General features: G+C 40.1%; 1 pseudogene; it reads right to left on the bottom strand.

Annotated features, from left to right (window-relative positions):
• Positions 1–12,080, bottom strand: part of LOC130929641 (transcriptional repressor p66 alpha-like) — a 69,810-nt pseudogene continuing 57,730 nt past the window's right edge.

The following is a 12,080-nucleotide window of genomic DNA, read 5'->3' on the forward strand; positions in this document are numbered from 1 at the left end:
ATTTATTTCGCAGCTAGGAAAAAGTTCAACCCAAAAAATAATAATTTCGAACAACAATTTTCACAATGCAATTGAAGTTTGGTAGCAAAGAAAAATACACAATGTGGCAAGAAGTTAGAATATTTAAAAACAAATAATTGTCTTGTGCTTTCTGTCACGTCTTCCAATTTCTGTGTATGAATTATGATTTCTCGTTCCGGGGAGGGTGGACAAATTCAAATTTTTCTTTTTCCCGTTGAAGAAATGACACTCTAATTAAAAATGACGACATGACATGAATATAAAAAAAAGCGAATGACTTGCGCGACATCACCGCGCGTTGTTAGCTAAGGTGCAAAATCGACATAAGGTGTTAAAATGTAGACATGCTGTTAACAGAAAAAAAAAAGGGCAAAAAAATTGGAAGTTTTCGTTTGTGAAAACTACAATATAGTAAGTTTAAAAAACAAAATAAAATAACTTACCGTCAATAAAAAAAATTACCTATGAAGATGAAAATAAAGGAACATTTTACAACGCTTTTTGCTTGAAGCTAGATGTATTTTCAGTTTTTTGTGTGTGTGTTTTAAAGGAGCATTCAAGTGTCAATAATGTGAGTTTTTGGCGGGAAACTCATCACGTGACTACACAGAAATTTCATCTATTTTTGTTGTCGTTCGCCCCAGTCAAATCCAAACTATACGAGGGACGGCAAACTTATAAAACTAACAGAAAAAGAAAATCCTTAAATGAAAACACACGGGGAGATTGTATTTCCCCAAACAGTCCGCTTGGGTGCGCTGTTGACAAGGAAATTGGAAAAAAAGCTACGAAGGGGAGCTGGTTGAGGGATGATTTCATTTTTTCTTCATTTTTTTTTATTTCCATGTGTTTGCAGTCTGCGAGATGGACGAGCGTGAGGGGATCATGTCCAGCAGGTACTCCCTCTGGCGCGCGTCCACGCCGGCTGAGGTCTTGTGCCCGCTCAGGCTGGGGTTGACGTACGCCATCGTCACACCTGCGGGGGGCAAAAAGAAGTTCGGGTTAGAACGGTGATTTTTAACCAAAAAAAGTCCTGAAATTCAGCTGAAATGTCTCAACGACACACAAAGGAACCCCCCGGGGAGAGTGTCGGGCACTGCGATTGTCGTCTGAGGGTCCCTCGGGAGTTTTAAGACAAGCACGAGAGTCGGGCTACCTTTGTTACTGTTGCTCTGCTTCTTCCACGCAGTGGATGTGGCACTACCACCGCTCATATTCCTGCCGGCGCCCGCCGACTCTGCTGCTGCTCACCTTTGAAATCTGGGGAGAGCGCTGCGTCACGTGCTTACCTGGTCGACTGACCAGGGCGGCGGCCGCCACCGCGCTTTGCAGCTGGGAAGAGGAAGAGAAGGACTGGGGGACGCCTCGGAGACCTCCGTGGGTGCTCTGAAGGTGGAGAGAAGAGCAAGTTAGCAGTGGTGGTAAAACAAAAGATTTGTTAAAGGGATCTACGGTTAGAAAGACTGGTAGTTCTTAGAAGATAAAGGTTATTATGAGTTTGAATAATTAGATGAGGGTTTGCAAGACAAAGGCCAATATAGCAAAATTCCTTTTTTGTATGGGGATCAAACCACTTAGCCCATGAACAGGTTCAGGTATCGAAACGACCAGAATTTTCATGCAACGTGTGCTCGTTTTTGACCGAACCCGAAAAATTTTTCATTTGTCCGTAAACGGCGATTATTTTTTTTCAAAACCCTACATGTCCTAAAAAAATTTGACCAAATCCCATAATTTGGACATTAAAAATTCCGGGATTGATTTGGAACAAAATTAAGGTTCCCCGGAAGTTTCCCGAAAACTTTCCCATTCATTTTTAATGGGGTGCCACATCCAAATTTCCCATTCAATTCCTATGAAATGTATTTACATTGCATTGATGCCATTGATGGCCATGTACAGTGGGGAGAACAAGTATTTGATACACTCACAATGGGAAAACCCATTGGCAGTGTATCAAATACTTGTTCTCCCCACTGTACATGGCCATCAATGGCATCAATTTGATGTGTATTTGATACACTGCCAATGGGTTTTCCCATTGTGAGTGTATCAAATACTTGTTCTCCCCACTGTATGTCGAATCTATTGATGCCAAAGTACTTGGATTCCATTGACGCATATGGAAGTCGATGCTAATGACGGCCATGGATGTCCAAATTTCCCATTCATTTTCAATGGCAAAAAAACCCAAAACAATTTCCCCAAATCAACAGGAACCAGATATCAATAGGACATGTCCCCAAAATGACCTGATACAACCAGGACATGTCCCCCAAATGATCTGATATGACCAGGACATGTCCCCAAATGACCTGATATGATCAGGACATGTCCCCGAAATGTCCCCACATGACCTTATACGACCAGGACATGTCCCCCAAATGTCCCCAAATGACTTTATATGACCAGGACATGTCCCCCAAATGTCCCCAAATGACCTGATACGACCAGGACATGCCCCAAAATGTCTCCAAATGACCTGATACAACCAGGACATGTCCCCCAAATGATCTGATATGACCAGGACATGTCCCCCAAATGTCCCCACATGACCTTATACGACCAGGACATGTCCCCGAAATGTCCCCACATGACCTTATATGACCAGAACATGTCCCCCAAATGACTTTATATGACCAGGACATGCCCCAAAATGTCTCCCAATTACCTGATATGACCAGGACATGTCCCCCAAATCATTAGGAAATTACCTGATATGACCAGGACATGTCCCCTACATGTCACCAAATCAACAGGATATATATCACCAGGAAGTGTGCCCGAAATGTCTCCATATCAACAGGAAGTGACCTGATGTTGTCCTCGAAATGTCCCCAAATCAACTTGGGATGGGGGGCAAGATCTGTATCTCCTCACAGCAAAGCCCCATAGTAATTTCTCCAGAAATGGCAGTTTCTAGTTTTTGAATGGTGTTTCTTCAGTGCGCTGCATAGCCCAAGCCATTTGACCGACCGTCCCTGTTAAATGTTAAAATGACTGGAATTTTTGTGCGACGCAGGGAATTATTGGAACGACACGTGAACATTTTCCGCCGGAGGATCTGGTTGAAGTGGATGGGGAGAGGGAAGTCTGGGCTTCCCTGTTAAAGCTGCTGCCCCCGCGACCCGACCCCGGAGCAAGCGGAAGATAAGGATGGATGGATGGAAAATAAAAGAATTAAAATGAAACAACAGAAAGTGACCTCAAAATGCCCCCAATTTAAAGGAAGGAAGTGACCTGACATTTTGAGCCATTTACGGGTCACTTCCTGTTGATTTTGGGGCATTTACAGGTCCTTTCCTGTTAATTTCGGGTTACTGAATTCCTTCAGTCGCTGCCATCCCTCCCACTTCGAACAGATTGGACATCAATGGCCATCCATGGCAGCCAATGCCAGGTAACAAGTTCATTTCAGGACATTTCCCCATCATTTCCTGTTGATTTTTGTCACTTTCTGTTGATTTCGGGGCATTCACGGGTCATTTCCTGTTGATCGTGGGTTACTGAAAAGGAAGAGACTCAAGAATGTTCGCAAATGAATAGGAGGCGACTCAGAATCAACAGAATTTTAACCTGTAAATGCCCACATCACATGCTCTCGTTTCAGTGCCATTGACGTCCAGTCCAGTCAAAATCAATTCGATGTTCAGCGCCATCAACAGCAGCCAGTTAGCTAACGGAAGATTTTGGTAGCAACCTTTTTATTAAATACAGCGAAACGTTTTTAAAACGATATATCGATACTCGGTGGGAGAATATCGCTAACCTTTTGAGCTACTAAGTATCGCGATACATCAGCTTTACGATATATTGTCATACCCCTAGTGCGCATGGTGCGATTTGATGACGTGATGGTTTGAAGTAGGGTTGTTCCGATCATGTTTTTTTGCTCCCGATCTAATCCCGATCGTTTTAGTTTGAGTATCTGCCGATCCCGATATTTCCCGATCCGATTGCTTTTTTTTGCTCCCGATTCAATTCCAATCATTCCCGATAATTTTTCGCGATCATATACATTTTGGCAATGCATTAAGAAAAAAATGAATAAAACTCAGACGAATATATACATTCTACGTACAGTACATAAGTACTGTATTTGTTTATTATGACAATAAATCCTCAAGATGGCATTTACATTATTAACAGTCTTTCTGTGAGAGGGATCCACGGATAGAAAGACTTGTAATTCTTAAAGAAGAAATGTGACTTTGTATATTGTGACTAAATATTGCTATCTAGTGTATTTGTTGAGCTTTCAGTAAATGATACTGTAGCCATTTAACTTCTGTCCAAATGCATGATGGGAAGTGCAACCATGACTGTGCGTCGTGGTACCAATTGATATATCTTCTCTGCGTTGGGAAATAACATAGGGTGTTAAGAAAAAGATCAACTATTACCTTTCTTCCCCACATTGCTTCCCACGATTATTCTAATTGTTAGGAGAGGGATTGTAAGGCTTTAGCCATTTAAAAAAAGGCTCCAAAGGCTGCCAAAATTCACTCTACTCATTTTACACTGCCTTTCAGCTCTATATACTGTATGGGTAAAACTGCGCCATTATAGACTGCACGCGACAATGCGTGAGTGGGTCGTGCAGCGCATGCGTGAAATGCGTTAAATATTGTAACGTGATAAATGTAAAAAATATTAATTCTCGCCATTGACGCGATAAATTTGATAACCCTACCTTAAGCTTAAACTAAAGACTCTGGAAGAGTGTAACGCATTATTTCTGTAACGTTAAATACAATTAGAAAACGATTTAATTAAAAAATATTAGGGCTGTCAAAATTATCGCGTTAACGCGCGGTAATTAATTTTTTTAATTAATCACGTTAAAATATTTGACGCAATTAACGCACATGTCCCGCTCAGACAGTATTCTGCCTTTTGGTAAGTTTACAGCAAGGCTTTTGTGCTGTCTAACAGCGAACTCTTGTGGTCGCTTTGCGACATGGTTTATTTTTTTTCTTGCCAGTTCAATATTGCTGCACGACGTCTCGGGCTGACGCCTACGTTGTAATGTTGCGCTTATATGATCCTTGGACAAGATTTGTCCGTAAGTATGGTTGTTGTAAAGAATGTACATATTATGTTAGTAAGCGAAATGTTCTATTTTTTTGTATGAGACGCTTTTTGTTTATGTTTAGTGAACCTGTATAGCGTGCTAAGCTAACGTTGTTGCTAATGCAATGCTTGTGTACTTTTATTTTTGTAGTTTTATGACGGTCTAAAGAGGACAATGGTTTGAGGCTATTTTATTAATAAATCAGATGAAAAAGGAAGAAGTCTGATTATTAAGGCGTCGTTCACTAGCTGTCTAGCTTTGGAAAAAGTAGACACTTCGGAGTGAGGACAGCATAGACAGGTTTAAATGACAGTAGAGTGAAATGCCCATTACAGTCCTTATGTACCGTATGTTGAATGTATATATCCATCTTGTGTCTTATCTTTCCATTCCAACAATTTATTTTACAGAATATATATATATAATATACAGAAAAATATGGCATATTTTATAGATGGTTTGAATTACGATTAATTACGATTAATTAATTTTTAAGCTGTAATTAACTCGATTAAAAATTGTAATCGTTTGACAGCCCTAAAAAATATATATATTTAAAAAAAGGCATGTCCGATATTTTTTTTTGCCAATTCCGATACTTTAAAAAATGATGTGATCGGACCCGATCGATCGGCATCATCTCTAGTTTGAAGCTAAAAAAAATCTAGTTCATACTGTACTCCTACTCAATAAGATTACATTCTCCCAGTACCGACCTTGATGGATTGATGGTGGACGACGTTGGCCCCTCGGTGCAGAGAAGACGTCCGGGCCTGCTTGAGTTGCTGCGCCACCAGCTGCTCGGCCTTCAGCGACGAAGAGGACGACGAGCCGGACGAAGACGTCTGCTGGATGATGCGCTGCTCGATTTCTTGCTCTTGTTGCAAGGCTTTGACGAACGCCGCTTTCAGCCTATTGGTGTGCTCGGCTTTCAGAGCCTTCTTCTGATTGGACGACATGCAGTCTTCGCAGAGGACGGTGCCGCCTTTGGCCTTGTCTTGCCTCCACCTGCACGTGAAGTCAGTGTTGCACTGGGTGCACGTGTTGGGGTCTCTGATGGCCGGCTTGGGTAGAGGTGCCCCAGTCTTTCCTGGATGGAGAAGGCCAAAAGTTTGAGAACCTCTGTTGACCCTGAGAAAACGTGACGAACGCACCTCTGTGTATGCTATCCAACAGGTTCTGGACTACTTCCTCGAGTCCCACCAGGTAGATGAACTCATTATTGGCTGCTGAGGGCAGGAAGTTGAACTCTGGAGCGGGAGGCTTGGACGGCGGGATCTCCAGAAGTGTCTTCTCCAGTTGTTTTCGCAAAGCCAGTTTGGCCGCTGCTTGGCGGCTGGCGGGACTGTCGTTGGCGCCCACCAGAGACACGACGCTACTTCCCGAAGAAGAAACCTTCAAACCAGATGAACCCTGTAATTTAGGTTAAATTGTTAGTTTAAGATCATTACGACTACAGTGGTACCTCTACAGCAGGGGTGTCCAAACTTTTTGCAAAGGGGGCCAGATTTGGTGTGGCAAAAACGTGGGGGGCCGACCTTGGCTGACGTCCTTTACGTAGAACAATATATTTAAGCAAATTTAAGCAAGCCGTTCTGTGTGTCACATTTGCTTTATTATAGGGCTTCAGCTATCGAATATTTTAGTAGTCGATTAATCGATGGACTAGTTAGTTCGAATAATCGAGTAATCGGATAAGGAACATGAAAAATTAAAACACCTGAGCTGAGCCTCAAACGATATAATTAAAAAAAAAAAAAAAAGGATCTGTGTACAACAAAAGAACAACTGGCTAACTTGGATAGAAAAAGTCTGCTAGCTTAAATGCTATAAAATGCTTAAGTTTTTTTTTACAATGCTCTTAACGAGTGGTTCAGACACATATTCCCACAAAAAAACGGCTAAATATACCTACAAACTCAATTAAGAATGCATTAAAAAAAACATTCGCTCAAACAAAAACTTAGCTTATGTCGGTCTTAACAGGGAGCAGTTGCATTCAGCCATGTGAAAAGAGGCAGACCAGAGGGCATTGCATCCACCCTCATCAGTAAAATTAAATGCAAACACTTTAAAAATCAACCATTACAATGCCACTTTAATTAAACGAATACTCGAAGCAACAAAATTTAGTTCGAATATTTTTTTCTAATCGAATACTCGAGTTAATCGATTGATCGTTGCAGCACTACTTTTTTTTTTTTTTTTTAATTAATAATTTCAACAATTTTGCAACTAGCCTTTGTGGCGTTCTCTTTCGACTCTCGGGCTCTTGCGAAATACTGCTGCTGTGAAATTAAACTAGCTTCAAGTTGTTTCAATTTATCGCTACGTATCTACCCTGTAATCTTGTCGTACATGTCAGCGTGTCTTGTTTGGTAATATCGCCTCATATTGAACTCTTTAAAAACAGTGACTGTCTCTTTGCAAATGAGGCAGACATAGTCGTTGCGTATTTTAGTGACGAAATAGCCCACTTTCCACCTATCCTTGCCGTTGCAGTCAACTTTTTTTTGTTGATTGTCGCCATTTTAGAAAATTGGGAGTAAAGGGTCACATGTGGTAATGTTGCTTAGAGTGCTGCTCCCTTTTAGTGGGTAAATGAGGAGCAGTATTTAGTGTGTAAGCTACTTTATATGCTTGTAGCAGTACTGCTGACCAATTTATTAAGTCTGTGTGCGGGCCAGACGATATTGATTTTATGACAGAGGCTGGGGGCCGGATGAAATTTGACCAGGGGGCCGCATTTGGCCCCTGGGCCGGACTTTGGACATGTCTGCTCTACAGGTAGTCCCTGGGTTATGGACTAGTTCCGTTCCTACGCTGGTGACGTAACCCGAATTTCCGCTTAAGTCGGAATTAACCCATTTCCCATAACTCATTTGCTTCCAAAAACGTATAAAAACTTTCTATTTTTAATTGTTTCAGTGCCCCAAAAACATATTTATACATCTTTTACATTTTTTTTTTCACAAGAGACATCTCTAGGTTCTGATGTATGGAGGTAGATTTGTGTCTTTATTATTCAATACAAAAAATTCGCTTCAATCAAAATATATATTTTCAATCGAAAAAGTCAATACAATCAAGAAAAATGTGTTTGAATGCAAAAATAAATTTGAAACTCAAAAAAATATATTCGAAAACTATTTTTCTTTTAATTTTTTTATTTTTTTTTTTTAAATCAAGTTTTTTTTTATTGAGACAACTTTAATGTAATTTTGCGTTTCAACCACATTTTGGCTAGGACATATGTGTCTTTATTATTCCATCAAAAAATAAGTTGCTTGAAACAAAAAATATATATTTTCAAAAGAGAAATCACTTCAATCAAAAAATTTTAAAAATTCAATCGTAGAAAAAAAGGTTTGAATGTGAAAAAATATTTGAGACTCAATCAAAAAAAAAAAATGCTTCAATCAAAATATATATTTTCAATCGAAGAAAAAGTCACTTCAATAAAAAAAATGTGTTTGAATGCAAAAATAAAATTGAAACACTCAAAAAATGTATTTGAAAACGATTTTTCTGTTTATTTATACTATTTTTTTTATATTTTTTTTTCCGTGGGTTTTTTTTTTTTTTTTTTTAATTGAAACAACTTTTTTTTGATTGAAGTAATGTAATTTTGTGTTTGGACCACATTTTGGCAAGGACATTTCTGTCTTTGTAATTCCATCAAAAAATAAGTTGCTTCAAACAAAAAAAATATATTTTCAAAAGAAAAATCACTCCAATCAAAATTTTTTAGAAAAAAAGGTTTGAATGTGAAAAAATATTTGAGACTCAGAATTTGGCATTTGAACACTTCATTTTTCATTGAAACTGTTTTCTTTGATTGAAGCAATCCTTTTTGTGTTTGAGCCATATTATGGGTAGGACATTTGTGTCTAAATCATTCAATCGCAATAAAAGTTGCTTTAATCAAAAAACTATTTTTAATCAAAGAAAAAAATCATTTGCAAAAAAAATTTTTTTTTTTTTTAAAATAATATTTTTTATTGAATTTTTATTGAAGTGTCACTTTTTTTGAAAAGCAAAAAGTTTTAATTTTTTATTTTTTATTTTTAAAGTGGAAAAAGTTTTAAACGCACTTTTTTTTTGAAGAGGAAAAAGTTGTAAAAGGCACTTTTTTTCCCGATTGAATCATTGTGACACAAAGATTCAACTTCAACGCTACTTCCGACATGTTTGAGTGGCAGGTGACTACGCCAATGGCATAAAAGTATGAAGCAAGAATAATGGCCACCAGAGCTCCATCCAGCCATCGGACTCTGCTGGAGTCAAGCAGAATATAGGGCACCGGTACGAGGGTGTGACATCGGCATCTCACCGGAGTACCCGCGACAGGGCACACTGGTGGGATCCCGATATCACCCCCCAGGCGCGGAGGCCGGCTGTTGAGTGGACGACCCGCGAGTGATACGACACTCATTCAAAGCTGAAGCGACGGGGCTCCCGATGGGGCTCCCGGCAACTCGCTCCTGGTCCACTCGCTTACTGGGCAGGCGAGCGACCACTCCGGTTGGAACCAATTGCCAACCGTCACGTCAGGGCAGCGGGTGAAGTTCGCTGTGTTGAATCACATTAAGCAGCAGGGCACCGTACTCCGGTGAGATGCCGATGTCACACCCCCGTACCGGTGCCCTATTTTCGGCTTGACACCAGTAGAGTCCGATGGCTGGATGGAGCCCTGGTGGCCATTATTCTTGCTTCATACTTTTATGCCAATGGCGTAGTCACCTGCCAATCAAACATGTCGGAAGTAGCACTGAAGTTGAATGAGTCAAAAGTCCCTCCAGAAACTGCAGCTCCTCCAGAACTCAGCAGCACGCCTCATCACTCGAACCCCCGCAACACACCACATCACCCCCATCCTCCGTCAACTTTACTGGCTTCCCGTCAAACAAAGAATCAACTACAAGATCCCCATAATCACCTTCAAAATACTCCATGCCCTGGCCCCTCCCTACCTTTGCGATCTTCTCCGTCTAAACTATCCAACCCGTTCACTTCGCTCTACCACTATTCTTCCCCTCTCCGTCCTTCGTGTCCGCCTCCCCACCTTTGGTTCCAGAGCTCTTTTAGTCATTGCGCCCCCCAGTTCTGGAACTCCCTACCCCCTGATCTCCGCAGCATATCTACTCTATCACTTTTCAAATCTAGACTGAAAACACACCTGTTCACTCTTTTTTACCCACCATAACCCCTAGCTGTTATATTTTTGCTTCTTTTTATTGTGCTTTTAATTTTTTATTCTTTTAATACCTTTTTCGTACTGTGATTCCATATCTCTTGTGAAGCGTCTTTGTGGGTTTTGAAAAGTGCTCTAGAAATAAAATGTATTATTATTATTATTATAAAATGATTCAATCGAAAAAAAGTGCTTTCAAAACTTTTTCCACTTTAAAAAAAAAGTGTAAAACTTTTTGCTTTTCAAAAAAAGTGACACTTCAATAAAAAACATACCGTAATTTTCGGACTATAAGCCGCTACTTTTTCCCTTCATTTTGAATTCTGCGGCTTATTTGAAGATTTATTTGGGTTAATAGGTAACAATTTATTACAAAGCGGCATCATAACATTGTCATAAGACCGTCATTCATACTTATGACATGACAGTATCATGGGCATTACTGAATGCTTATGTTGTGAAGTGACATCCGGCAAATTATGTCATTAACTCCATTTATGTCCAGCTTGGATCTTTTACATCCATTCAAAAGTGAGATCATTTGCCGGACACCACTAAATGACATCTGCTATAAGCATTCATAAATGCTCATGACAGTGTCATGTCATAATTATGACAGTCTTATGGCACCACTGTCTAATAAAGTGTTACCAAATACCATAACTAGCAATTAATTAAACAACTGGAACAGTAACTGAAGAAATTATTAGCACAAGACATGAATTTTGATTGTTATTTACATCTGTAGCACTGCAATGCATGCTCAGAGGCATGTTGGACAACAACAGTGTTGACAGCAGGTGGCAGCAGAGGTTGACTGTTTGACAGTGATGGCCAAATTAAGCTTCTTGAAGCAATGAAGCTTTGCAGCCAATTGGTTCAAAGTAATTGGTATGACGCTGATGTCTAATAAAGTATTACTGGTTAATATCCTTTTCCTGTAAATATCCCATAATACATACTTAATGACATACATACATACATACATACATACATACTACAGGACAGCTGTGGCTTATAGTCCAGTGCGGCTTATCTGTGAACAAATGCCGTTTTCTTGCCAAATTTGGTGGGGGCGGCTTATAGACCCTACCCACGTGACGTCACAACTCCTTCCTCCTGACTGGTGCCGCCCAATTGTCCGTAAACACATCATGTTTACCTGTTACGGCTACGTACATTCCTCCTAATTACGGCGTGTTTTTCTGCTCGTTAACATTAATAATCAAAATGGTGAAGGCGTGTGTGGCGGTCGGTTGCAATAACAGAGAAGACAGACGGAGAGACGAAGTTCTACCGGATTCCGAGAGACCCGGAGAGGAGAGAGCGAGATGGGCTGCTGCAATTCGACAAGAAAACTGGGCTCTAAACGATTACCACAGATTATGTAGTAGTCATTTTATATCTGGTAAGATGCATTTAATATATATTTAGAGGGTTTTGGGCTGACAACCACAATTAAGATCATTGCTAGGCTAATCGCCGACAACATACACGTATGTATGTAGTGAGAGTGCTATCGCTAAACCATATAAACATTAAAAGCCCTAACTCCATTGACAAACGACATGAAATACATTAGACTTGACAGTGGATGTTAGCAATAACAAAAGATTTTGAATTGAAAATTTCGTAACTCACCTTTCCAAGCACAAGATAGATTCCTGCCGAATTTTCGTGGACGAGGACCTGTTTCACCCAACCAGCAACGAAGTATTTATAAGCCTCCAAGCTCTTAAAGTTTTTCAAACTTTCGTGAGAATAGGCTGATTTTGTGTGGACAAGATAGTT

This window comes from Corythoichthys intestinalis, chromosome 14 (genome assembly GCF_030265065.1).
Source record: "Corythoichthys intestinalis isolate RoL2023-P3 chromosome 14, ASM3026506v1, whole genome shotgun sequence".
Lineage (NCBI taxonomy): Eukaryota > Metazoa > Chordata > Actinopteri > Syngnathiformes > Syngnathidae > Corythoichthys > Corythoichthys intestinalis.